This window comes from Vigna umbellata, chromosome 7 (genome assembly GCF_029865625.1).
Source record: "Vigna umbellata cultivar VRB3 chromosome 7, Vumbellata_1.0, whole genome shotgun sequence".
Lineage (NCBI taxonomy): Eukaryota > Viridiplantae > Streptophyta > Magnoliopsida > Fabales > Fabaceae > Vigna > Vigna umbellata.
The window spans coordinates 13,890,222-13,918,012 of record NC_142171.1 but is presented as its reverse complement, the minus strand read 5'-3'; the positions used below and the strand labels follow the sequence as shown (position 1 = coordinate 13,918,012).

Sequence of the window (27,791 nt, the reverse complement as noted above, 5' to 3'; positions counted from 1 at the left end):
ATATGACGTGATTTCATAGTGAACTGATAAGCACAAGCATGGTTGGGCAAATATATCATTAAAAGTACATGTATAAATTACATAAACTTGATAAAGCATTAAACAATAATGTAAATATTAGCCTTCAAAACACTGGTTGGGCAAATATATCAAACACACCAAAATAACCATTAAACCAGAATTTTCCATGTGTTTTCAAAAGCAGAATAACACTAATTGGATGACAAAAGCATAATCTTCCATGTTTTTCCTACATGGAAGATTATTGTTTGTAAGTTTTGGTAAGGAAGTAATTCAAAGTATTGTTTGTAAGTTTTGGCCAAAATATTATTCGTAAAGAACTGTGAACTGATAAGCACAAGCATATGACGTGATTTCACAGTGAACTGATAAGCACAAGCAGGGTTGGGCAAATATATCATTAAAAGTACATGTACAAATCTTGCCAGGGAATTTCTTCCTGAAGTTGGCATGCAAATGTCTCACACAAAACCTTTGCTCAACTCCAGGAAGCAATTCTTGTATTGCTGGAAGTAGACCCTGCAATACAAATATATAAGTAATCAATAAAGGCAACCAATACTTCAGGCCCTAAAGTTAAAATGTACAAGAACAAATTAATGACGACTATTACCTTTTGCTGGTCTGATATAAAGGTAAATGAAGAACATATTTCAGCCCCTCCAAGGTCATCTACCAATAGTTCCAAGAACCACCTTCACGAATCCTTGTTCTCAACTTCAACAACACAGTACGCAATAGGCAACACCTGCTCATTTCCATCTCGGCCCACAGTTGTTAACAACTCAACACAATACTTACCTTTCAAAAATGCTTCATCTAAACCAATAATTGGCCTGCATGATAGAAAATTGTCTTTGCAAGCCTGATGCATGCTGTCGCGGCCCATCAAATTTGTTGTGCAATTAAGAATGCAGTATAAACTAGGAAGTGACTCCTAGGTCGTCTCTCAAGGACCAAATGTGGCTCAAGTCTCAGGTCAAACACGTAGGGGGGTTGTGAAGATTTTGTGAATACGAGTGAACTAAATTAAAACACGAACATAAACACGGATGTAAACACAGATATAAACACATAATTAAAATGATTGGTCACTTAAGCTAAAATCGTAACTAAAATATCACAACCACGAAAAATAGAGAACATCAAAATGAAAAGTGCTTTAACCAAATTAAAAGCGCAACATTGAGCTAAACAATTTAAATGCAAACTGAGAATGACGGGCAATTTAAATGAATGCTTAAAGAGATTTAACATTAAATGCTTACTTGAATAAGTAAAGAAAACTTAAACCCCTTCGCACTCTCTATTAAGGACGTGGCAGCTGGTCCCTGTGTGAAGCCCTGCGTGTTGTGCTTCTTAACCGTGACACCTTTCATGCCTTGACACCACACACCTACTCCTACCTAATCTACTTCTTCATTTCTCAAACTCTGTCTCGGGCTTTCTTCCAAAGTGTCACACCATTCTCCTCTAAATCTCCCACACGTAGCTACAAAAAAATAAACGTCCCCTCAACAATGCTTCTTTATGCGCGCACACCAACTTCCTACTTTATGCTACCCGTGACCATGTGCCATCTCCTTTCCACAAAATGAATAAGCTCCCAAAGGTAAATGAAAGCATGAGCTAATCTATACCAGGCCGTGACACTTGTGTGCTTGCTTCAATAAAATAAAATGCATTTTGCCTAAAAGGAATTAAATGTGCTTCTCCCAGCCAAGTGTTTCTCTGTCCGTGACAGCTGCTCGACCCTCATGTGCTTCCAATAAATCAATGTGCTCTCACTACCTACTCCCATCAAATCAACGAGCTCCTTCTTCCAGCAAAGATAATGAAAATTAAATGTGCTTCCAGCTCACATTCCGTGAACCATTCTCCGTGCAGCAGCTCTCAAATCAGCTTCTCATTGCATAAATCAAAAACCATTCTCTTTTCTTCCAACAGCCATGACCCCTACTACCATGACACCTACGTGCTGCTGCTTCCTTTCTCCAACTCCACATGTGCTGTTGCACAAGCTTCACTCCCTTCCATCACAGTGGCGCCACATCCTCACTCCTTTCAATCCGAGTCTCTCTCCGTGCTTCCAGGACGTGAAATGATGGGTTGAACTTTCAATCAAAGTGCATAAAACCAAAAATAAAAAAATGCAATCAACATTCAGCAAAAAGAATAACAATTCAACCCTTCATTCATTCCATTCAAGCGTTCAGCCCCCAAGAAAAAGTTCCGAAAATACAATAGTCTCCAAAACACCAAAAGACCGAGAGCGTAAAATGTGTGGCCAGTGGCGGCTGTAGCCCTTGGCCGTGTGTCCCCTTTCTAATACGGGTGGGGTCCACACAATAAATTTAAAAACCCTAACCTAAAAGGCACATGTCCTACAAATGGGTTTTTTTTTACAAAATTACCCCTAAAAGGGTCCAAAACACCTAATTCTAATTAAGGGCTTCTAGAAAACGAAATTACAACTTTAATTAGAATCTAAATGACTAAATGTTGAGCCTTTGAGTGTGTCACGCCATATCCCAATGCTCCAGATGATGTTTCCACAACTTCCCTGCAACCAGAAATGCACTTAATCAGCTCAGAAAACCCAAATTAGCACAATTACGAATTTTCGACTAAATTAAGCAGAATTCGGAAAACGGGGAAATACCAGACAATTAAACACAAGTCCTTAGTTTATCTAAGTGCAATAAACTAAATATAATCCAAGAAATAACGACTCATCAAGGCCTTTAGACATACTGATGGACAAATTTATGATCACCAAAATATGATGTCACAAACTTGTTTAACAATCGGCAAGTATGACCGAATCGTTTCAAGTAATAAACTCGGTAAGACCAAGTATCGTTCTCCCAAAGGACTCACGGCCTAGTTTAGTTATGTGATTTGTTGATTAGCTAAGACTTAAGAACAAAATACATGGAGTTTAATATGCAAAAGACGAAAATAAACATGTATGCATGAGGTTGATCAATGGCTAAAACAAAAGACAAGCACTTTCAATGAAATATATTGATGAATATGTTGTTGGGGGTCAATTTCATCTTATCCACTCTCATATATTTTAGGAATTCAACATTCAAGTCATCATTGTTAATGCCACTCTCTAAATTACCTTTCAAGAAGGCTTCTCCCTAGTTACGAGTTCATACGATTCCTAGCATTCCTAATAATTAGTTTTTTTAGCCCAGGAGCTTAAGGCAACCAATATACTATTGGGAGAAATTCCCCGGATCTAGACTTCCCCGTACGTTCCCGTATCGACAAAATCAATAATCATGCATTGAATGAGTTAAACAAAGCAAGCATTGAGCAAAGAGGAAAAACCCTAACTAATGATGAAAGAAAGCATAAGTCTTAGATTAAGATGCAAGCACAAATTCCATATATGAGAGCTTCAAAAGATTACATTGATTCCCCAACAAACATACAAGGTTTAGTTCACCATATTCATGGTGAAACTAGATGAGTAATAATGAAAGAATGGAAGAGATAGAAAAACCCGAGAAAGAGAAGAGGAGAGTTGTCACCATCTCCCAATCTACCCCCAAGGGGTGAAAAAGAGAGTGTTTGCTTCGTTTCTGCCAAAGATACAAACCCTAGGACGTCCTAAAGCTTATATACTATTCTAAAATTACAGAAAATCTAGGTCCAAGCCCATAAGTGTGCCGCTCAGCGGTAAAGTGCCGCTCAGCGGTAAGTGCATGAGTAGTTTCTTCCCCTCAGCGGCCATTTTGCCCCTCAGTGGACCTCCCGTGACTTCCTGAGTGCCGCTCAGCGGTAAACTGCCGCTCAGCGGTACTTGCAGCTTCTCCTTTTGCACTTTTTGATGTCTTTTCTGATTTCATCTCTCTCCTTCTTCACTTCTTTCACTAAATTCACCTTAAAACCTGCATAAAAACACTGAAATCAAGCATAAACCTGTCCAGCTTTCTTATTTCTGAAAATATGAATAAAAGCATGATTTCAAGCTAGTTTCTAAGTATAAAGGTTGCTTTTAGTATCAATTTTAAGCATGAAAATAACAGTTTTTCAACTGTTATCACATACATAAAATCTCTTGAACAGGACTTCACCCCCCACATCCTCAACCTTTACTTTCACTGTTGAGCCTGGATTTTTGGCCAGCAACTCATGGGCATAATCATATATCCTTTTATAATGTTCTTTGAAAGAGCCATCAATATGCTCTATTGCTATGTTTTTGGCCCTATAAGCCATACACCTTGAAATACCAATGTTCCATTTCCTTTGAATTTTTTCCCTTATATCCACACCCTTAACTGTTGGATTCTCTCTAACTGTTTTCTATAACTTCTTGCTCAACCACTTGGCATCAATTAATTTAAGGTTGAACTCCCTGCTGCAGGTATGGTTGTCCAGCATAGTTCTCCATTGCCATGTTTTGACTGCCTTCATATAACCACAATATAACCTCCATGGGCATTTACCTTTTGCACCCACACACTTGAACCTCATTCTTTGTTTATCATTCTTAACAAACTTAATATTTCTTCCATTATCCAACGCATAACTCTTTATAGCATCCAAAATGTCTTGCTTTTCAGCAAAATATGTCCCAACTTCCCACTTGTATTCAACCATACATTTTGGCAAAACAAATGTTGCAAAAGTCACATAACCCTCTACATCGGTATTGTTTTCATCACTATCTGCTCCACTAATTAATTGTTCAGATTCTTACCCATCATCTGACAAACCTCTATCATTCCCACCTCTGTCATTCCCACCCTCTACATTAACATCAAACATGCTGTCAGAACTCCCACTGGAATATGGTCCACTAAAGTCATTTGACACACTTTGGACTTCCACTTCCACATTTCCCTCCAAATCTGCATGTATATCATCATCTATATTGCAACCAGCATTGACATCAACAAGCCCCTCCAACCACTCAATATTTCCATCACCACTACCATTATGACAAGAGGAATTCCAACTTCGGATTTCCACATCTTGTTCAACTTCATTCACTTCTTCACCTTCATCTTCACCATCACCACCAACTTCTTCAACTCCATGCACCTCTTCCTCCATAACAACCTCAACTTTCACTTCTCCATCAACATCACCCATCTGTTCTAACACACCACCAACTTCTTCAAGTCCATGCACCTCTTCCTCCATAACAACCTCAACTTGCACTTCTCCATCAACATCACCCATCTGTTCTAACACACCACCAACTTCTTCAAGTCCATGGACCTCTTCCTCCATAACAACCTCAATTTCCACTTGTCTATCAACATCACCCATCTCTTCCAACACACCACCAACTTCTTCAAGTCCATGGACCTCTTCCTCTATAACAGTCTCAACTTCCACTTGTTGTTCACCCATCTCTTGTTAGTCACCATCAATGATGGAATCCTACTTGACTTAGTCTTCCTTTTGTATTTTTATCTTTTATAGTTTAGCTCTTAAGGTCCTCTATTGTATTGGTACTTTTGAGATTAATGAGAATTAAATTTTCTGAAATCAGAAATAATTCTCTCTTGAAAGTCAGGGTAGAGAGTCCAAAGACTCCCTCTAGCCACCTTCCAAGCACACTCTCATTCTTTCATTTCTCCAAAATTCTACGGTGCTTTCTCTCTCCTCCTCCACGCTATCTCTCCTTCACTGCCACTTCCCTTGCACGCGTCAGCGTCTCAGTACGCCTCTCACGTCTTCAGACCGCGCCTTTCATTTCTCATTTTTCCTCTCGCGCATCCTCATTATTCACATTTCCACTTCGCAGAAACCTCCTCTGCTAGGGTTTCTCCCTCTTAAACGCATCATCATCATAGTAAGCCTCTACTCCATTTCTCTCTTCACAGATTCCATATCCTTTTCATCATTTCTTCAGTTTCTTTGAGTTTTGGCCGATTAAACACCTCTCCAATCTTTGTTCTTTCCTTTTCACCGTTTAAAACACCATTTCCACCGATTAATCGGTCAGTTTAGTGATTCCTCACCGTTTTAGGGTTTCCTTCGTGTTTATAAGGTTTTCCACCGATTAAACCTTAGATCTTAGGGTTTCCTTGAATCTGATCATAGTTTAGTAGTTTTCCTTCGAATCATTCTTCGATTTAGAGCTCCCTCTCCATTCCGCTGCGTCTTCACTCGTCGGAGAAACTTCGAGGAGCCGCGTCGCGCCTTTGGTCACTTCTCGGAACCACTCGTCCATCAAGTGGTATCAGAGCAAGGTTCGAGCACGCGTCAACAGATAAGTTGTTCTATCTGTTCTGAATGTTTTTTCTCATTTGCTTTGCGTTTGTTTGTTTTTGGTTTGTTCTTGTTTGTGATTCATTTTTTTTTCTCTGATTCACGAAATGTTGATTCAAGTCTTCTGTTGAATCTGTGTCTGTGATATCTTGATTCTGAGTTTCTGTTTCGTGTTTCTGTTTCGCATCTTTGTTGCGTTTTTCTTCATTTACGTGGTGTTCATTCATCTTATTTTGTCTCGGTTTGCTTTTGATTCTGAGCAATTTGTGCTGTTCTTTTAATTTCTGATTTGTTCATCATTTTCTATTACTGTCTTGTGATCTGGTTTGTGTCTTCATTGAATCAATTCCAGGTGTTTTCTGGTTTGATGTTGAACTCATTTTCTGATTTTGTGTTTGTCTGTGCCTTGAGTCAATGTTTTTTTTATCATTTTATTCGGTGAATCCAATTTGTTTGAGTCTTTTAATTTGAAAATCCATTTCTGTTTTGTCTATGTCATGTTACTTTGTTTTAATTGTCAATTAAATCTGAGTTTAACTGATTCAATTGAATTTTTGCTTTGATTAAGATCTGTCCATCATCATAAGCAGTGACATTCAATTGAATGAGCTTGATGACAGACTTCAACAGCAGTTTTAATGTCATTTCATTTATCTGAAGCTGTTGAGTTTTTGATGCTGACTATTACATGTAATTGTATTGCATTTCTGAAATTCTGTGAGCTGAAAGTTGAATCTGCTTGTGGATAGCAAATGCACACCAATTAAGCTATGAAATGTTGCATTGAGCTTGGGTGCAAGATGCTTACAGCAGCATCAGTCTCTAATTTGGCCAGCTACACCGAACTGGTTTTTCTTTGAAGAGTCTGTGAGTCATTCATACTTGGTTTTAAATTCTTTGCCAAGTTCTGATTCAAATATTTTTTTTTTCCAGTATTGTCTTCGTTTCATTGGCATCTATTGAGGTATATGAATCTGCAGAATTGCATTAAAACTGTTTACAACAGTGATTGAACTTAGTTTGAACTTCTGAGTTTGTGATCCATAATGTGCATTCACTGTTTTCACTTTGTTATCAATTCTGCAATTGAGAATAAATTTTTGGTCACTCAAGGAAGCCTAAACCAGTGATATTGAAATTATAATTGTGGCTGAGAGTGATTAACCTCTTGTTTTTCCTTTAGATTTTTTTTGAGTTGAACCATGTTCACTTTCCTTTGGCAAAAGTCTGATTAAGTTGCAAAACTGATTAGGTGATCTGTTGTGAATTGTGACTAAAAATAGCAAGTGCTAAAGTGTTATCCAACTCAGATTTGGCTATCAAATTGAAAAAAAAAAAAGAGCAAAGAGAATTGGTGCAATTCACATTATTGTTCACTGTTTCAGTAAACTATTTCTGCCAAAATCAAATCAGATATAACTTTCTTTAGTCATAACTGGTTCAACTTAAGTCCTTTTTTATTGTTTTTAAAATCTGTTCTAGTTCTATTCCATAGGTTCTATTTGTTGTGCTTACTTTGATCAAAAGCTTTGTTTCTTGCTTGTCTTGGTTGATAACTCTGGTTTTGTCTCAGTGCACGTGTAAACTCTGATCTGCTGTTCTGTAATTGAGCTTTTGTTTGCTTTCATAATCTGATCTTGAGTCAGTTTCTCTGCTGTGTTGTCCTTATTTGTGGCTGTTCTGTTCTGGTTTCTGATTTTGACCTTAGCCTAGCCATTCTTGATTGAGAAGCTTGTTATACTCTGGATTTCTGGAATTTGAAAGGAGGTTTGTGTGCTTGGTAGCATCTTAGGTGGTGGTGGTCTAAAAGACTCTCAAGCCTTGAACTGCCAAGGGAGAATCTCCCTTCGAAATCTTTCATTTTTTTTATGTGCTTTAAATTTCAAAAGAAAAGCCTGAGTGTTGTGAGTTTTGTAAGCTGACTTGGCCTAATTCCTTGGCAATTTGAAATAGAGAATTTCATTGTTCATCTAACTGTGTTGTTGACTGTGCATTGTGCAGGAAAAGGAGTTTGAGTGATCAAACTAGAGCAGCTATGATTGTACTCATTTTAATTTGCTCTTGCATTCATTTTGAACCTTAATTTGTTTGTTGAATCACTGCTACTTTACCTGTTCTGATTGCATTTTGAACTTCTTCATTTTGTTGCATCAACACTGTTTTAATTGCCAATTCCTGATTACACATACTTCTGTACATACTGCTGCACATTGTATTTCATTGGTTTGATAAGATTGGTCTGCTACTTTTGATTAATCTCGAACATTGTTGTCACCAGTTTGGTCCATTGATTATGACCAGTTTAATTCACTGATTTGCTATACAGGCTATACTGGTCATTTAATTGTGAACCAACTTATTCTTCATTTTTCCTGCATTGTATCATGTGGTGTATCTACTGTTTTTGGTGTAGCTGTGTAGACCTGATTTAATTGGTGTCATATAGCTAGTGCATCAGTTACAAGAATGCAGTGTAGGATGTCTACAAGTGAAGAATGAATCTGCTGATTAGTTGAGCACGAGGAAGAACCTACAACAAAGTCCACTAAAGCCAACAACTAGAAATAGCATTAATTAGGGAAGTTGCTTAGCTATATTGCTTCTGTTTGTTTAAACTGTTTGTGTTATAGCTTGCAATTTGTTGGATGTTGTGATTTGCTGAATTGGGTGTGATTTTCTTGCAGTTTATTCCTAGAGAGCAAAAGACATCTTCTTTGTGACTGCATCAAGGGCACAAGACCGAGAACAGGGAAGTGCTTACTGCCATATATATATACACATCACCTTGTGTAATCTGTTTTTTTAGCTAAGGAAATTTTGACTGAAGATCTGTGCATTTGTTTTTGTAGGAAACTGATCAGGAAAGACCAAGAGAAGATTCCAGAAGCACAAAGTGGAACAACAAAGCTGAATGAAGTGGACAGGACCGTGGCAGGGGGCATGTTTTGTATTTCTTTTGTTCCATTTGATGTGTAATAGGTTGATAGGCTAGCTTTCTTTTAGTTTCATTTTTTTGTTGTAAAAGGGCCTTTTATAAAGTCCAAGTGTTTAGGAAGAGTCCTTGGTGCTCTTTCAAAATCTTGGCAACTTTACTTGCATTAAATTTAGCATAGGTAGATAGATGAATGTGTGATTTGATTTGTGTTTCTCGTAGGGGTCATTAGAGTCCGCTGGATTCTTTAGTGTTTTTGTTTCTTTGATTTTTTATGTTCACGTTTAGGGATGATTAGGCTAAAAGGGATTAAACTCTAAGCCTTTTCACATTAGAGTCCGAGAGTCTAGTCTTTTATTTGTGCTTAATTGTTTGAGTTTTGTACTTTGTTTCTAAAGGTGATTTTAGTTTAAGGGGTAATTAGTTAGTAGCCTAAGACATTTCTGGCAAGGCAAGACTTGGTACTTAAGCAGCTCTTTAGCTCACCTCTCTTACCTGGGACTTGTCTAAGTGAAAGTTTTGAACCCTTTAGATTAAGAAAACTTTTAAAAACAAAGATGTCTTCTTATGGTTCATATAGGTCTTCTAGGTTAGATAAAGTTGATGAAATGTTTAAACAAGCTAGGAATCTTCCATCATTTGGTAAAGACATAGGTGCATTAACATACCTAGCTTGGGAGAAAGAAATTGATAAAATAAATCCTTGGTTTTATGAAGAGAGTGAATCTTATGTCCTTAGCATATATCTCTCTAAGTTAGAAGAAAATGCAAGTGAGTGGTGGGATGAAAGACAATATCATGTTAGGAAAGGTAGGAAGTCTTCCATACGTGATTGGCATGATTTAAAAGCTTGCATGAGAAGAAAGTTTGTGCCTTCAAGCATTAAAAGAAACCTAGAATTAATTAAGGATTGCATTGATGATGGAAAACTTTTTCTTGAGAGTTTAAAGGATCATGGGTTTCTTCGTAGAGAATTAGAATTTGGGGCAAGACTAAAGGAGATCAAGGATAAGAAAAGAGAAAGAGAGATTGAGAGAAAAGAAAAGGAAGAAAGAAAAAAAGAAGAGAAGAGAGAGAGAGAGAAGAAATAGAGAAAAGAGAAAAGAGAAAAAGAGAGGAGTTAAGAAGAGAAGAGAGAAAAGAAGAAGAAAAGAAAGAAAGGCAAGAAAAAGAGAAGAAAGAAAAGGAGAAATTGTTACTGATGACAAATCTTATTCTTTCAAAGAATGTGGAACCTAAAAGGGAAGGTTTCCAAATCTTTACTTCTTTTCCAATAATTGATTACTTTTCAATTTTTGACTTCTCTTTCAAACCAATTGTCATGAAAACATTTTCAGAATATGACAATTCAAATCTTGATTTATTCTTATCTTTAAGAAAACAATTAACTCAAGATAAAATTGAATTTGGACTTCTAAAATTTTCAAAGATTATTAATCAACGTATTAGAAGTTCTTATTCTCTTGTTTTTAAAGAAAAATTCTTTCTTGGATTGATATTAACAGAAGATATATTTGATGTGTATTGCAGATTCGTGTTTGATCCAGGAGGAAGAAAACTAGATCTAAAAGAATAAGGCCACTCGAAGATGGCCATGCTCCCAAAGATTGTGTGGAGCTTATTCATAAGGCGATTGCCAGATTTGAGGACAAATCTTTTCTTAAGAGGGAGGGCATGATGGAATCCTACTTGACTTAGTCTTCCTTTTGTATTTTTATCTTTTATAGTTTAGCTCTTAAGGAGCATGGGTTACTATAAATACCCAGCTCCTCTATTGTATTGGTACTTTTGAGATTAATGAGAATTAAATTTTCTGAAATCAGAAATAATTCTCTCTTGAAAGTCAGGGTAGAGAGTCCAAAGACTCCCTCTAGCCACCTTCCAAGCACACTCTCATTCTTTCATTTCTCCAAAATTCTACGGTGCTTTCTCTCTCCTCCTCCACGCTATCTCTCCTTCACTGCCACTTCCCTTGCACGCGTCAGCGTCTCAGTACGCCTCTCACGTCTTCAGACCGCGCCTTTCATTTCTCATTTTTCCTCTCGCGCATCCTCATTATTCACATTTCCACTTCGCAGAAACCTCCTCTGCTAGGGTTTCTCCCTCTTAAACGCATCATCATCATAGTAAGCCTCTACTCCATTTCTCTCTTCACAGATTCCATATCCTTTTCATCATTTCTTCAGTTTCTTTGAGTTTTGGCCGATTAAACACCTCTCCAATCTTTGTTCTTTCCTTTTCACCGTTTAAAACACCATTTCCACCGATTAATCGGTCAGTTTAGTGATTCCTCACCGTTTTAGGGTTTCCTTCGTGTTTATAAGGTTTTCCACCGATTAAACCTTAGATCTTAGGGTTTCCTTGAATCTGATCATAGTTTAGTAGTTTTCCTTCGAATCATTCTTCGATTTAGAGCTCCCTCTCCATTCCGCTGCGTCTTCACTCGTCGGAGAAACTTCGAGGAGCCGCGTCGCACCTTTGGTCACTTCTCGGAACCACTCGTCCATCAATCAACATCAACCCTCTCTTCAACTTGTCCTTCATCATTACCAACATATTCCAGCATATGTATGACTTCGGGTTCAGAAACAGGTTGTATCACAAACACATGCACCTCACAATTCAGCCTAGCTTAATTAACCATATGCATGGCAGCAGTGTCATCACACAAAGACTCTAACTTATCATCCAACACTGAAGCCCCTCCTACAAAGTACCATAGATCTTTAAAACCAACGTATCCTAAACCTTTCACTACATTAACAACCATGAAATAACTCCAAACATCTAGGTCAAACAAAAACCTAGATGTCTCCCCCCTTCATACTTAAGCTTCCCATCATTAACTAATTTCCCTCCATGGTGAAAGACAACCTCAATATCCTCGTCCATGACGCAAAACACTATATGTATGTATTTATACACATATAATGCAATCACATGACGAAAAAACATGTATTAAAACCACAAACAAAACGCACTCACAAACACAGAGAAAAACAACTTTAAACATAAGGGGACCACAACATCACAACCAAAAATGGAACACAATACAACGACGGGGACCACCAGCCAACATCGCAATAAAAATAACACAACATATGACCCCTCTAATCAATAATCAATACAAAACCAAACTTTTACTGACCTGGCCACTCGAGATTCCAGCGGAAGAAGGTCCCACAACTCCGACGACGACGACAACTACACGCTCTCTGTCAACGTTAACTTCGATTAAACCCTAAATCCCCAAATTCATACCCAATTTGTGAAATTGAGAGAACTTTACACTAACCCTACAAGAACCCCACAATGTCAGAACAAACTTCTCCCAATCCCAATACCTAATTCGATAAAATTCAATCTCAATCCCAATCCCAATCCCTAATTCGATAAAATTCAATCTCAATCCCAATCCCAATATTTCATTTGTACTTTCCTTTTCTTTGTATTTACAAAAATACAATTATCCACGTCAATTAAGGTGCCCCTACTTTAGTCAGCCACGTCAATTAAGAAACTGAGTCCAACGTGCCACGTCAACCACAGACTAATGCCATTGGGCCCAATTTAACGGGGGGTCCAATTGTTGCAATTTTCACAAAATTAGGTCCCAATTGAGAAACCGAAAAAGAACATGACGAAATTGAGATTCTCCTCGAAAATAAGGACCTCTAGAATGATTAAACCATAAATAAATTACTTCTTATATTGATTCACTTTATTCAAAGTATTAATATTACACAATTATTTTTTTGATGTCACTTATGACAATGAGTGCACAAGATCATTTCTTATTATTTTTTTTAAAATTAAAAAATATGTGTATTCTTTAACACTTATGTTATGTTTGCTTGGGAGTAACACATAGTTGAAAAGTATTTGTATAGTCATATTTGTGTTGGTTACTGCATTTGCTTGGATGAATTTGGAAGTAAGGAGAGATAATAAGTTGCAAGATTCGTTGATTTTTCATTCCTAACAGATGAGGCTCAGATTTAATGATATATAAGTGGAAAAACCTTTTTTTCCCCTTGAAGAAAACCAAAATGACATGCTTATTAAATTGAAAACTCCACTGTTGTAATCAAATCCAATAAAAAAGGGAATTGATTCTAATTGTGTTTTTTGATTTTGTGAATCAATTTAATAATAATAAAAGTTGAAGATAAGTTTGGGATTGAAGATGAACCAGAAACCCACAAGTTTGAGGTTTAAAATGAACCAGAAACTCCGTGTAACTAATTCTATGATTCAAGTTGAAGGAGATAGAATCAATTCTACAAGCCTTTGATGGAGCACGTAACAGATTATATTAACAGTGCAATCGATTCCACAATTTTTAACCAATTTCATGACGTTGGAATCAATTACCTAAGTTGTGCACGAACCATAATTCCTTTGTTCTTTTCATGGATCAAGCTTCCCCTCTTGTTTTCATGGCGCTTTAACCAATCAAATAATAATGGATGTATTTCACTATTGTTGTTTCTGGCATGTGTCAGCCTTGAAAAAATCTTGGAGAGATGAGAATAAAAACATAATTGTTTCTGTAGTGTTGGGAACAAGTATATTGTAGCCTCAATTTTCAAACTACTCTTTGCCATTCTGAATTTGGAGCAATGTTTTCAATTTTTTTATTGTTATCATTTTTAGATCAGTCACACGTATGAGTATCATTAACTGCTTCTTTCACTTTTCCCAAACATAGATAAATATTTCAAGGTCAACCTTACTCTATTTTCTTTGAGGCAATCATGGAGAAGGTTTCTAACTTAAGACTTGGCAATCCTGGAGAAGGTTTCAATTTGATCATTTTTCATGACATTGTCTAAATTGTTAATGGTAAAAGTTACATAGTTTGAATGAATTATGTAGTTTTTGCTTACGTTGTGCATTGTGTGAGTTGGAATTAATTGAATTAATTCTAGGGTTATTCGAATTTTTGTCAACATCGTGTGGAGATGAGTATGGTGTGGTAGATTTTGGACGTCGTAGGTTAAAATTCCAAGGGATTGATCATCGGTTATGTGAGTTTGACTTTTTAATTTGTTAGTAAATGCATATTGTTATTGGTTTTCTTTTGGAGTTTAGAGTTTTCGTTGCATTGTTTTTGTCCATTGTTCTGATGTTTTTCGTAGTGAAGAAGTTAGCACACTACACTCACACCACTGAATGACGGGTCACCAGATTCAAATCCACCATCGCCATTATCATCATTGTCACCACTAAGCTCTTTATCTAACCCTATTTTATTCTCTTTCTTAGATTCAAATACCAAATCCTAAAAATGAAGGACTCCAACTCCACCACCAATAACAATAGTGGCAAAACGAAACCCATTGCACAAAAGATCATAAAAATCATAATTAACCTCTTCACCCAATTTCAAAATGCCACCTTCCGAATCGACTCCTCCGTCATCAAAACTAGTGAGGACCTCACCCCTTCACCCTAGGACCCTCCCCTACCCTCTCAACCCCTTTCCATTGTCGCTGTAACTGAAATCGTTGTTGAGAAAATCGAACAGTGAAACCTAAATTCCACCGCTAACTCCACAGCCCCATCGCTTCCCTTTTTTGTCGAATGTGACCTAATCCTAAATTGCTCTGATCCTCACATCTTATTGTTGTTCAGGGGTTTAAACTCCATGTGTTCAAGTCCATTAGGAAAAGCTATGTACTTGAGTAGGACTTTTATTATGGATTTGAATGTGTTTTGCTTCCCATTATAATCATAATAACAAGGATGAGGAAGGGAATGATTTCAACTATTATTTCGATTTCGAGCATTTGAAAGAGATAACTTCAATTCTTAAGAGAGTGAATTCTTAAAGGATTGGAAAAATTGACTGTCCCAACTATTACAAGATTTATTTTAGGAGAAAAGTTTACAAAATTAATTTTATCCACGAAAAAAAGTCAAATGGAGTTAAGAAACCAATTTCACTTTTTATAACCAATTTTAATTTTAAAATACAATAAAATCAATTAATTCTAAATTACACCATGTGTAACATCCCAAAAATATAGTTAAAACTATATAATTAAGATTCATCACACCATAATATTATAGAACAGTTTCTAGAAATAAAGTTAACTTACAGTTATCCACGATGTAACTATAAATTTAAACTTTACGAAAGTCTACCCTAGCTGCAAAACTAATACATGATTGAGCGGTCTGTACATACTATATATATATATATATATATATATATATATATATATATATATATATATGATCGAACGGTCATAGACTACACCACTGGGTCCTCGCCGTCCAACGCTTCCTCCAACGAGCACTCCCTCCCTCTACTCACACCCACAAGGTGATCATTAGAAATAGAGAGTACCGAACGGAAAACATGAACAAGATAGACAAGAAGGGTAAGCTAAATTAATTTAATTGATTAAGTTATCATGCAAGTTCAACAAATACATAATCATGTAACATCCAAACACTTAAAATCATGCAATGATCGACCACTCAAACAGACCAAAATCGAACACATTAATTCATTCAAGGACCGACTACTTGACTTGACCATCCGGATTGTATCAATATGTAACTTGGGTCGTTCGTGCACTCGGGGGTGTAGTAATTGGAAAACCATCAGCTGCCACCCGGGGTAAATCCGTTATAACTCACCTAAGACCCTATAGGCTAGGACCTCCTGCTATTCTCACGACATGACTTACCCATCTCTACTTGAGACTTGGTAATCACTAGAATGTCACGATGAACGCTGTGGATTTCGCTGTTCATATTCATACTTTACCACCACCTTGATACCAATCACTAAGACATTCCTCCTTGGAATTCTCTTTCACATCCATATTACAATTATCATACCATACTTTTCCTTTTTACACAATTATGATAATGCATACATAAGCCATCAAAGCAATTGGATCAATTAATTAAAACAACACACTAGAATAACTTTGAATATAGGCCAAACAAAAATCACCAACATAGAAAAACAAGACCGAACACCCTGAGAATGTTGGAGACCGAATGGTCAATTATAGATACAGTTGAAGAGAAAACCGAGCGCTATTAATGACCGACAACTAGAGGATTCCGAGTACCACATCATGACCGAATACTACCACTAGTCCAAATACTAAGTTTAGACCGAACACTTATGGCTTAGGCCGACACCTATAACTTAGGTTGAACGCATTTAAGACCGAATACAAGTACGAGGTCGAGCACTAGTACAAGAACGAGCGCTACTAAGAGACCACACAATCCACTAAGACCGATCGCTACTAAGAGACCACACAACCCACTTAGACCGATCGCTACTAAGAGACCACACAACCCACTTAGACCCATCGCTACTAAGAGACCACACAACCTACTAAGAACGATCACTACTAAGAGATCACACAACCCATTAACACTACAAGAAAAATCACAGTTATATACGATTAAAATCCGTATATAACCTCCAAAATCCGTATATAAAATGATGTTATATACGGACAAAAATCCGTAGATAAAAAGAGCGTAGATAAGTTACATACGAATTTTTCTGTATATAAATTACATACGAATTTTTCTGTATGTAATTACATATGGAAAAATTCATATATAAAAGCCGTATATAATTATATACGGAAAAATCCGTATGTAATTACGATTTTATAAAAAAAATAAAATAGATGATTCTATTGCCCTCAATAGTTAGAAGTTTTATATAGCTGATAAAAGTCAAACAGAATTGCCAAATGTTCAAATAACAAGAACTGATTATTTTTTATAAATAGAATTCAAAAAATAAATACAACTCTTATTTTTTAACAATCTCTTAAACAATTACATTAATAAATCTCTTACAATGTGTTACCTATTCAACACCCACAATTTTAGTATATATTCATAACAAACAAATTTAATAATCTAAGCTGGCACTATGTCAAAGCCATTTACAATGATAAAAGGATTTTCAAACCACTAAGATTAATCGACATTAATAAAGCTTCCAACACACTATCTTCAAACTGAACTTTAGGGACTATACCACAGATAGAACTGTCAAGTCAGTCCCATTAACAAGATTTGGCCCTAGCCCACGTGGGTTGGGGCCAAAAAAGCCCACAGGGCCAAAATAATTTATTTATTGAAAAAGCCCCCAGGGCTAAAAGCCCCCAAAGTCCTATGGGTCAAGGCCAGCCCATGGGCCTTTTTTTTACAAAAATTTATGTACAAAAATATAAAATCATCATATCAAATTATACCAAACAGATCACTCACACAAGGCATTATGCAGGCACCAAAGAATAAAAAATCTAGTCAAATCAATCCTGCATCCTTTCTTGTACATGGATAAAACAAAAGGCAGATAAAACAAAATGGATCATTAGCAACATTTACCCGTTATGTTTTTATCCCGTGGAGTAGCTATCAAAAGTGCAATACCTGTTAATAGAACAAGCAGTGTGTTGGTTGTCCACGTTTAAAACTTATAGGCTGCCTATAAGCTAAACAAGATACGAATCCGGATCATATAAGAACAAATTACTGCTATAAATTAAGCAAAAAAGCTTCTTTCTCATCTTTTTATAAACAAAAATATAGTGATTAGTTTAAAGAGGTGCAGGGTTTGATATCAGAAGCAAAGCTTAAGAGATAACATTTTCCAGTGACAAATGTGGAAAGAAAATAAAATAAGGATCATGATTTCATAATGTTCAACATTGATGAAAATATTGAATAACAATTTGACAAAAGAGACAGTAACTCGATAAGCTTCACTTGCTCCCACCCAAATATTCTTTCAAGCGAAAGCCATAACATAATATCATAAAGCAACATGCTTCTTTTGCTTTCAAGATCTCCATGAATGGATGCTTTGACACAAGGTACATCTACACGGAAAAACTAAGAAATCACATAAAAGGTGAAAGGGAAAAAGAGAATTTTCACCAGCTCTACGCTTTGCCATTGGTCTTTGGAGATGGAGGGTTTATAGAAAAGAAAGAAACTTATTTAAAAGAATGATAAATCAAAATTTATCCCCACTTGCCGAGGTTTAACTAGTACAATATTGTGAAAAAGGAAATGAATTAGTTCCCAATAATTTAAGAAAAGTTAGAGATAATGAAAATAGAAAATGTTTATAAAAGACTACGAAATATTGAAATGAATAATGAAATAGTAAAGAGTAATTAGTATTTTGGTTCTATATTGAAGGCAAAAATTCCACAGTTCTTGCAATATTCCCTAAGATGCATCAATACCATTCAATACCATTCAAGGAGCAATTTGGTTTTAAAATAACACAACATATACAACATCTTTCTCAATGATTAATCTCAACTACTACTAAAGACATTAAAAATCTAAAATAGACATGATACCATCTCCAGACATTTTCATTAAAGTACCTATGCTGAAGTAATTATAGTACATGCCTTCATAACTTGCAACTGTCTCCATCCTTAATTTCAAAGCTCTGCACACAAAAAATTGCATATTACGATTCCCCAACAACAGCAATTGAGAAAAAAAGTTACAAAAAAAGTGGGAAAAGTTGCATGTTGAAGCAAATATTTTGCAGTCTTATCCAACTTTATAGTAAAAACAACCCTATGTGATATTTTTAAGAATTATACTTTTGGGTGTATTTTTAAGGGATAAGCAAACATGATGAGAGCGTTATGTATGTTCTTGGTATTAAGGAAGCTGCGAAGAAGAAGGTACAGTTTGGTTCTTCCAAAGATGGTTTTCAATTTGAAGTTCTAGAATTTGTTAAAGCATGTTCCGTTTTCAGATCCAATTTCTTTTGGATTATAATTAGATTTTTAAAAGTGTTTCTAAATTAGAAGGAGATAAATTGAGTCAACTCATCATACCCACTCTCCCATGAACTCACTCAACATTGAAGAACTATAAATACTTAAAATTAGTAACATTACAAATAAATCACTCAAGAAAAAAGAAAAAAAAAATCCGGAGAGACTTTGATAAGGGGGCAAGAATAAAACCCCACATGTTTAAGTAATCAGAAAAAATGCATTTCTTTTAGAGAGAGAAAGATATAGAAAAGGTTGAAAAGTAATGGAGAGATGATTAACCCAGATTGAGAAATGTAGAGAATAAGTTTATGATAGATGAAAAACTGTTATGCTATGCGCTGCTGATAACAGTTGAAAAACTGTTATTTTCATGATTAAAATTGACACTAAAAGCAACCTTTACACTTAGAAACTAGCTTGAAATCATGCTTTTCTTCATATTTTTAGAAATAAGAGAGCTGGACAGGTTTATGCTTGATTTCAGTGTTTTTGTGCAGGTTTTAAGGTGAATTTGGTGAAAGAAGTGAAGAAGGAGAGAGATGAAATCAGAAAAGACAATAAAAAGTGCAAAAAGAGAAGCCGAAGTGATGAATCAATATTTTACTGATTTCACTTAGTTTATTGTACCGGATTTACTCAAGGAATTGTGCTTGAATGTACAGTATTATCCTATTTTTCCTAATTGTGCTAAATTTGATCAGAAATTCTTATTTTAACTAATTTGAATTATCTTAGCTAATTATTTTACAAGGAAAATTTGGAGATACAATTTGGAACATTTGAAGGTTAAATGAGAGATGACAATTGAGTCCAATGCATCTCAGTCATTTCAATTTTCGCACAGTGTTGCGTGAATGTTGGTGTCAACTTGTGTGTCCTCGTTTGAGTTCAATTCTTATCCGTTTTCCATGCAATTTTTTTTCATAGTTTCGTCTAGATGTCTATTTTCACGTATAGTTTTTACTTTGTCCAAATTAGTTCTGTATTGTTCCCAGTAATTTTTTTACTCCCCTATGTCAGTCCAGTGATTACTGTTTGAGTGTTCTAATATGTTTTTGCATTGTTTGCTTGCTGTTTAGTACTTGTGGTGGCTGGAATTTATCATTGGACAAGGCATCTCATGGCCTAAGACAAAATGGAGGAATATTTTATTCTTTTTGGAAGGAAGTGGGAGACACCAAAATAAACAAAAGAGGAGACCACCACATTGCAAACTCACGGTTTTACAACTCTTTTGGAAGATAACAATTTTATTTTGGAGGAAACCACACTCTTTAAGTGAATGCCACGACAATATAGAAGAATAGATGGACTTGAAGTGGAATCAACGAAGGGGACCACATTCCTTGAGAATTCACGGCCATATGGGAAAAGAATTACATCTTGCATTGGTTTTGTTTATTTTGTCCAAAGTTGGACAACACGTGGGCCACCACTTCACGGCACATGGGAGAGAGATTTAGTGTGTGTTGAATTTCATTCAATAAGCATTATAAGGAAGAGGAATAACTTGGAGGGCCCATGCTCACTTTTACACGTCCAGAGAATGAAGAATTGGAGAAAGGGCTTGCTAAATATTCAATATATTTTTGGACAACATTGAGGGGCCACCACATTTTTTCTCCTTACGTGGTTTCAATTGGATTGAGAAAGCATTTCATTCTCTTTTTTGAAGGGCTGTTACGGAAAAGGATAAACACACAAAACAACTACCATTCTCTCTGCTGAAATGAAAAATTGGTGCAGCAGCCCACACGGAAGAAAGCGCGGCCCACATCTTCAATTTTCCAGCAAGCACACGTCCAGTAAACATTACACGGCCCAGCAGCCAACAGCTTGAGAAAGGTGGTGCGTGAAGAAAGAAGCACCCAGCAGCCACATGGGAAGAGGGGGGGTGCATCCAGCAGCTCCAGCAATTTGAATATTGGGAGCGTCCAGCAAAGCAACACCCACGGTCCAGAGTGAAAACAAGTCCAGCTTTGGAGAAAAAAAGAGCTACTGGGAGGAGCCGCCACTCTCGAGTTTTTGGAGGGTTTTTCTTAAGGCTTTTGGCGAGAACGTTTCAGGGGGGCTGGAAGAAGTCACACTGCCTGGTGTCCAGCCACCACTCTCTTGAAACTTCACTTTAGAAACATTTGTTTTTCTTTCTTTTATGAACGAAAGCTTGTGCACTGTTACGGATTTTTATCCAATTGTTTCTCACTTTCTTTGATTGAGATGTTGATTCACTTAAATGGAAGCTTGCACGCTGTTACGTTTCAATTGGCTTTTGATTTTATTTTGATTCATACAGAGGCAGGGATATTACGGACATAGGAGAAAACGTTATTGGATATTGATTTTTTAAGGTAGCGGAAGTTTTTCTTTTCTAGTCCAGGAAGAGTGGTTGATTCACGGGTGGAATGTGGAGCCGCCACCTTGGGAGGGTCTTTCTTTGAGCATTTTAATTTGTAGAAATGGATAGCATGTTGTTACGGGATTCTGGATGAAATAGAGAAGCAGCAGCACGTGGAGGGAGACAATGGCTCCAAAGCATGCGTCTAGGGAGTTGCTACCGAGAGAAGAGGAAGTGCGTTGACTGATTTTGCTTTGGAGTTTTCATTCGGAATGTGCTCACGGTTGCTCACAAGTTTCTTTATATTTTCTTCTTTCTTAACGCATGAAACCGAGAACCATTCCTTATATTCTATGCATATGAATAGGAAGCTTCACCGAGATAAGGAGGAAGAGCAATTGGTGTGCATCATCTTTTAGTTCAATAGTTGATATTTTAATTTGGTTTTGAATTCACTTTTTGCGTTTTTGTCTCAATGCATTTAGATCTGCACTTTGATTTAATTTTGTTCTATTTGAATTTTGTTTGATGGGTTGTTATTATTTGTCGTTGCAATTTCCAATTTTTCGTTGCAATTTGATTTTGTTCACTTTCATGCACTTTAATGCTTTCAATTATGTTTGATTGTATTTAATTTCCTGTTTTAAGTTTAGTTCATTTTGAGTCACAAAAATTTTTTTTTTCAAAACCCCCCCACCACGTGTTTGATCTGAGACTTAAACCAAATTTGGTCCTTGAGAGACGACCTAGGAGTCATTTCCTAGTCTATACTGCATTCTTTTATGCACAAATTTTGTGGGAGGTGCGACCCTCTCACCACGAAGTCACCGCTCAGCGGCAGTTTACCGCTGAGCGGCACTCAGGAGCTTGCGGGAGATCCGCTGAGGGGCAAAATGGCCGCTGAGGGGAGAAAACAAGACACGCACTTACCGCTGAGCGGTATTTTACCGCTGAGCGGCACTTTAATGGGCTTGGACCTAATTTTTTGTAATTTACGAATGATATATAAGCTTTAGGGTTTCCTAGGGTTAGGTATCTTTGGCAGAAACAAGGCAAACACTCTCTCTTCCACCCCTTTGAAGGAGGATCTTGGATGCTCAGGCTTCCTCTTCACCTTTCTAGGGTTTTATCTTTCATTCTTTCATTGTAATTCATCTAGGTTCACCATGAATATGGTGAACTAAACTCTGTATGTTTGTTGGGGAATCAATGTAATCTTTTTGAAGCTCTCATATATGGAATCTGTTTTTACATCTTTTAATTAAGACTTATGCTTTCTTTCATCATTAGTTAGGGTTTTTCCTCTTTGCTTAATGCTTGCATTGTTTAACTCATTCGATGCATGATTATTGGTTTTGTCGATACGGGTGCGTACGGGGAAGTCTAGATCCGGGGAATTTCTCCCAATTTTATATTGGTTATCGTTAAGCTCCTGCACTTATGAACTGATCATTAGGAATGCTAGGAATTGTATGAACTCGTGATTAGGGAGAAGCCTTCTTGAAAGGTACATTAGAGAGTGGCATTAACAATGATGATTTGAATGTTGAATTCCTAAAATATATGAGAGTGGATAAGATGAAATTGACCCCCAACAATATATTCATACATATATTTCATTGAAAGTGTTTATCTTTTGCTTTTTGCCATTGATCAAAAACTTCATGCATACATATTTAATTTTCGTCTTTTGCATATATAAAAATCCAAATATTTTGTCTTTAAGTCTTAACTAATCAGTAACCCACACAACTAAACTAGGCCGTGAGTCCTTTGGGAAGAACGATACTTGGTCTTACCAAGTTTATTACTTGAACGATTCGGTCATACTTGCTGATTGAAAAACAAGTTTGTGACATCATAATTTGGTGTTCATAAATTTGTCCATCAGCTGCCGTCTCAGTAGATTGTTGTGGAGCTCTTAAAGGTAAACGTTTGTGAAGAAAACAGGATGTCCAGGGTAAACAGCGAAAAATGGGGTTTTGGGACTAGGGGCTAACCCGGCCCTAATTTAATCCCAACCCATTCTCTGGGGTTTTGGGGGCTAGGGGCTCTGGTAAAAGCCCCCTCAAAGGTGGGTCAAACAAAATGGGCCTCAGTGTAGAAAAGGCAGGGTTGGCCTTGGGGCTTTGAAAAAATTTGACAGCTCTAGTCACCACTCAGAACATAACATTAGAAAAAATAGATACGGATTTTTCTTCTTTATGTTAATAATTTATAGATTTATTGCATAAGTTTTGTGTGCGTCATCTCGACTTATACTTTGAAGATTATAAATATGTTGTATTACGATTTCTATATTGATGTCCATGCTACACAATATCCCAGTGACACTAATTTGGTACCCACCAGGAAAAGGGTTAATACCAAAACCAATACGAGGAATGGTCTGCAAACAATTGAATTTGATATTATTATAAGAGATTAAGTACATATCTAAATGGATTCTTGTAAAGGAAAATGTTTATGGAAAGACTTATTATTTAAGTAAATTGTTGAAAGTTACTTATATAGCTTGAAGTCAACAGAATTAAAAAAAGAAATAATTATTATTAGTTTTTTAGAAATTTAGCAAGTGTAGTTCTGGTGTACACTTGGAAGCCAGAACTATATATATACAACTATTTGTATTGAATTGGAGTCTTTAAATAAGAATTCTTTTGTTTCTAAGGTTGGAGCTAGCCAACTTTTGACTTTTGATATTTGGTATCATTTAGCTTGTGGCATTTGGAAATGATGGTGACCACAAAGGAAATGGAAATCTGGATGGAGTTGATAGAATAAATGTTCATATGTGCAAGAATCAACAAAGAAATTATTGGATTTGGTGCAACAAGTTGGGCCACACTTCGCAAGATGCGTACCGTGGGTTTAACTTAACTAGATCTAACATGGGTTTGACTCCACTTGACCCAATTTGAAGTCAACTTGACTAGGCCTGACAAGGGTCTAACATGACCTAACTCGACTTTATTGGGCTCGAGTGGGTTGTACTCAACTCAATCTGATATACTTTTGACTCGTCTATCTAAGATGTGTCAACTTGATTCGATCCTACGTGGGTCCAACTCGATTTCAACTTTTGAAGGCTCGACTTAACTTGGCCAAACATGGGTCTGACCTCAGTCATCGGTTTCAACAAGTCAACAGGGCTCGTAGGGGTCGGTAAGATGTTACAACTGTGGGGGACCTCACCTCAAGTCTTTCTGTCCTCAGTTGGGAGGATACAGGAGATGTAATCGGTGTGGAAGAGAGGGCCACTATGAGAAAGATTGTCCTATGGGCAGAAGGGTTGTCTCGCGATCGCGGAGTGCTGGGAGATTTCAGCAAAGGAGTGGGGGTCGAGCATAAGCTGTAGGCCGAGTCTACGCAATGAAAGGATCAGAGGCAGCAAATTCAAGTAATCTTATTATCAGTACTTGTTTTTTGGACGAAGTATCTTGTTGTGTGTTGTTTGACTCGGGGGCAACACATTCCTTTATCTCAAAGGAATGTGTTGAAAAGTTGGGTTTGTCAATCGAGGATTTACAGTTTGATCTGGTGGTGTCAACCCCAGCAGCTGGTGTAGTTCAGACATCTACCATGTGTGCTAGATGTCAAGTTGAGGTTGAGGGTCGTAGGTTCAAAGTGAACCTTATCTGTTTACCTCTCAAAGGTTTGGAGGTAATTCTAGGAATTAATTGGTTAGCCGCCAATCATATTCTTATAAATTATGGTAAGAAGAAGTTGGTGTTTCCAAAGGAAGAAAAGAAGATGTCGTTGTCGGTCGGTCAGTTGAAGCAAGAGTTAAGAGAAGGGCTAGTTGTTTTCTGGTGCTATTGATAACGATTTAAAATCCGTTATCTGTGATGTAATTTTGATACTAAATACACCCTTTTTTACTTAGAAACTTGCTTGGACTCATGCTTTTTCATTAAGTTGTGTGAATAAGAGAGTTGAGGTTGAATTTGATGATTTTATGACTAATTCCCTCTGTTTTGATAGAAAATAAGTTAATACAGGAAGCAGAGATGAAGTGCTAAGGATATAGAGCTCAGAAAGGCCTAAAAAAGCACCAGAAGAGGGAACCGCACGAAGCTTGGGCGACCTACAGGAGGCTTGGGCGTGGACAAATCAATGCCCGCCGCCCGGGCGTCGGACACCCGAAGCCCGGGCAAAATTGATGGCTCAAGCCTTACAGAAATCGACATCCACCGCCCGGGCGGCCAAATGGGACGCCCGAGCGGCGTGCGTTGCTGATCCGGCCCAATTTTTGCTCTGTTTCAACTCTTTTGGACCGGGCCATGTTTCTACTCTTTTCCAACTTTATTTAAAGGACCCAGGCGCTCTAGGTTTTGTATCTCTAGCTAGAGAAACAGAACAACACACTCTTTTACTCTCTAAAGGCGGAATTGGAGGCGAAAGCTTCCTCTTCTACTCTTAGGGTTTTATATCTCATGCTTTTCCATTGTACATCTAGTTTCTCCATGTCTATGCGGACCTAAACTCTATTTGTTGTTGGGGAATGATGTAACCTTGTGAACTTTCATGTATTTGAATTGATTCTTAATCATATATGCTTTATTCATTAATTGTTAGGGAATTCATCTGTTTTAATGCTTGCTCTATTTAACTCATTTAGTTGCATGATTTATGAATTGCATGAGTGCCGGAAGGTTCCTTACAATTCAGGTTCTTGTTGAATTCTCCCAAGGGTAATATTTCTCAAGAATGAGGGTATGAGTACTTGGTCTTCTTAAGCTCTTGATCTTCAGACTTAATTTTCTACGAACGCTAGGAATTGCACGAACTAGGAATTAAGGCAGGCTTATTGCGCAGAGGGATTGGGTTCTAAGTACTTTAGTGAGTGAGGTTAACATTAATGCATAAAGAGGAATTCTTATATACATGAGAGGGAACCTGGTGAAATCTAACCCCAACAACATATTCATCTCATATTAAACGACATCCGTTCATCTCTATGTTACTCTACTATTGATCAATTTGCATTCATATTTTATTTTATGTTTTTGCATCGCAAACCAATGATCTCGTTTATTTTAAGTCTTAATTAATTAATTTATCACACGACTGTTTAGTGCCGAGAGTCCTCTGGGATACGATATTTGGTCTTACCATTTTATATTACTTGTGTGATTTAGTACACTTGCCAATCTGTCAACAAGTTTTTGGCGCCGTTGTCGGGGACTCACGGTTTAAACTATTCTATTTGTGTGATTCTTAATTAATTTTGGCTTTATTTGATTTTACTTTATTTGATTTTACTTTATTTTATTTTATTTGATTTTATCTTTTATTTTATTTATATTTTTGCGCTATGAATATTCTCTAGGTTTTTCTTTTTGTTTATGCAGGATACAGTTAGGACTCGAAGCACCAAAAGTTCTGAACCTCTTCTTGAAGGACTTGAGACTAGTAAAAGACCACGGAGAAAGACACTATCTAGAGTTCCTTCTCTAGAATGAATTTCACAGGTCCTACAGTCTGATCAGGAAAGCATGGAGAACAGTGAAGGCAGGCGTACTTTGGCAGATTATGCAACTATTGTTGGCCCTTACCGTTTTCACAGCATTGCAAAGCCAACGGTCAATGCCACAAGCATGGAGCTGAAGCCTGCGTTGATCCATCTAGTAAAAGTAACCAGTTCAATGGATTGTCCAATGAAAGTCCATATGAGCATCTGACCACTTTTAATGAGATTTACAACACTGTGCAGCTGAATGGAGTGCTAGATGATGTTATAAGACTGAGTTTGTTTCCTTTATCACTGGGAGGAAACATTAAACTATGGCTAAACTCTTTTCCTGAAAACAACTTTACTAGGTGGGAAGATGTGGTTTCCAAATTTTTGACTAAATACTTCCCACAGTCAAAGATCAACAAAGGGAAGCAGGAAATATCTTCTTTCAACCAAGGCATGGAGGAATCATTAGGGCAAGCATGAGATAGATACAAAAGCTTGTTGAGAAAGACACCTACTCATGGTTTTGATGAAGCAACAGTAGTAATTCTTTTCCTTGGAGGTCTGCGTTCACAAACCAAATTGATGTTGGATGCCTCAATTGGAGGCAATATCAAATGCAAGACTCCAGAGGAAGCTTATGAGTTAATTGACAAAATGACTACCAATGATAATGAGATGCACAACGAAAGAAAAACTTCCTCACAACCTAAGGGAGTTTTACAGCTACAGTCTTATGATGCCTTGCTTGCTCAAAATAAAATTATCACTCAACAATTGAAGATTTTGACAAAAAAACTTTCTCAACCATCAAAGGAGTGCCAGAATGTTTCACAAGTTCAACAGCAACTCTATGATCCATGTGGTGGTGATCATATTAATGGTCAATATGCAGTGCCCGAGAATCTCAATGAGAATGTGAACTACATGGGCAACCAGTTCCATCCCAACAACTACAATCAAGGGTGGAAATCCCATCCAAGCACAAGA

General features: G+C 36.9%; 1 pseudogene; it reads right to left on the bottom strand.

Moving 5' to 3' along the window:
- Positions 1-4,068: 4,068 nt before the first annotated feature.
- Positions 4,069-5,400, bottom strand: LOC148195194 (uncharacterized; annotated as a pseudogene).
- Between the last annotated feature and the right edge of the window lie 22,391 nt (positions 5,401-27,791).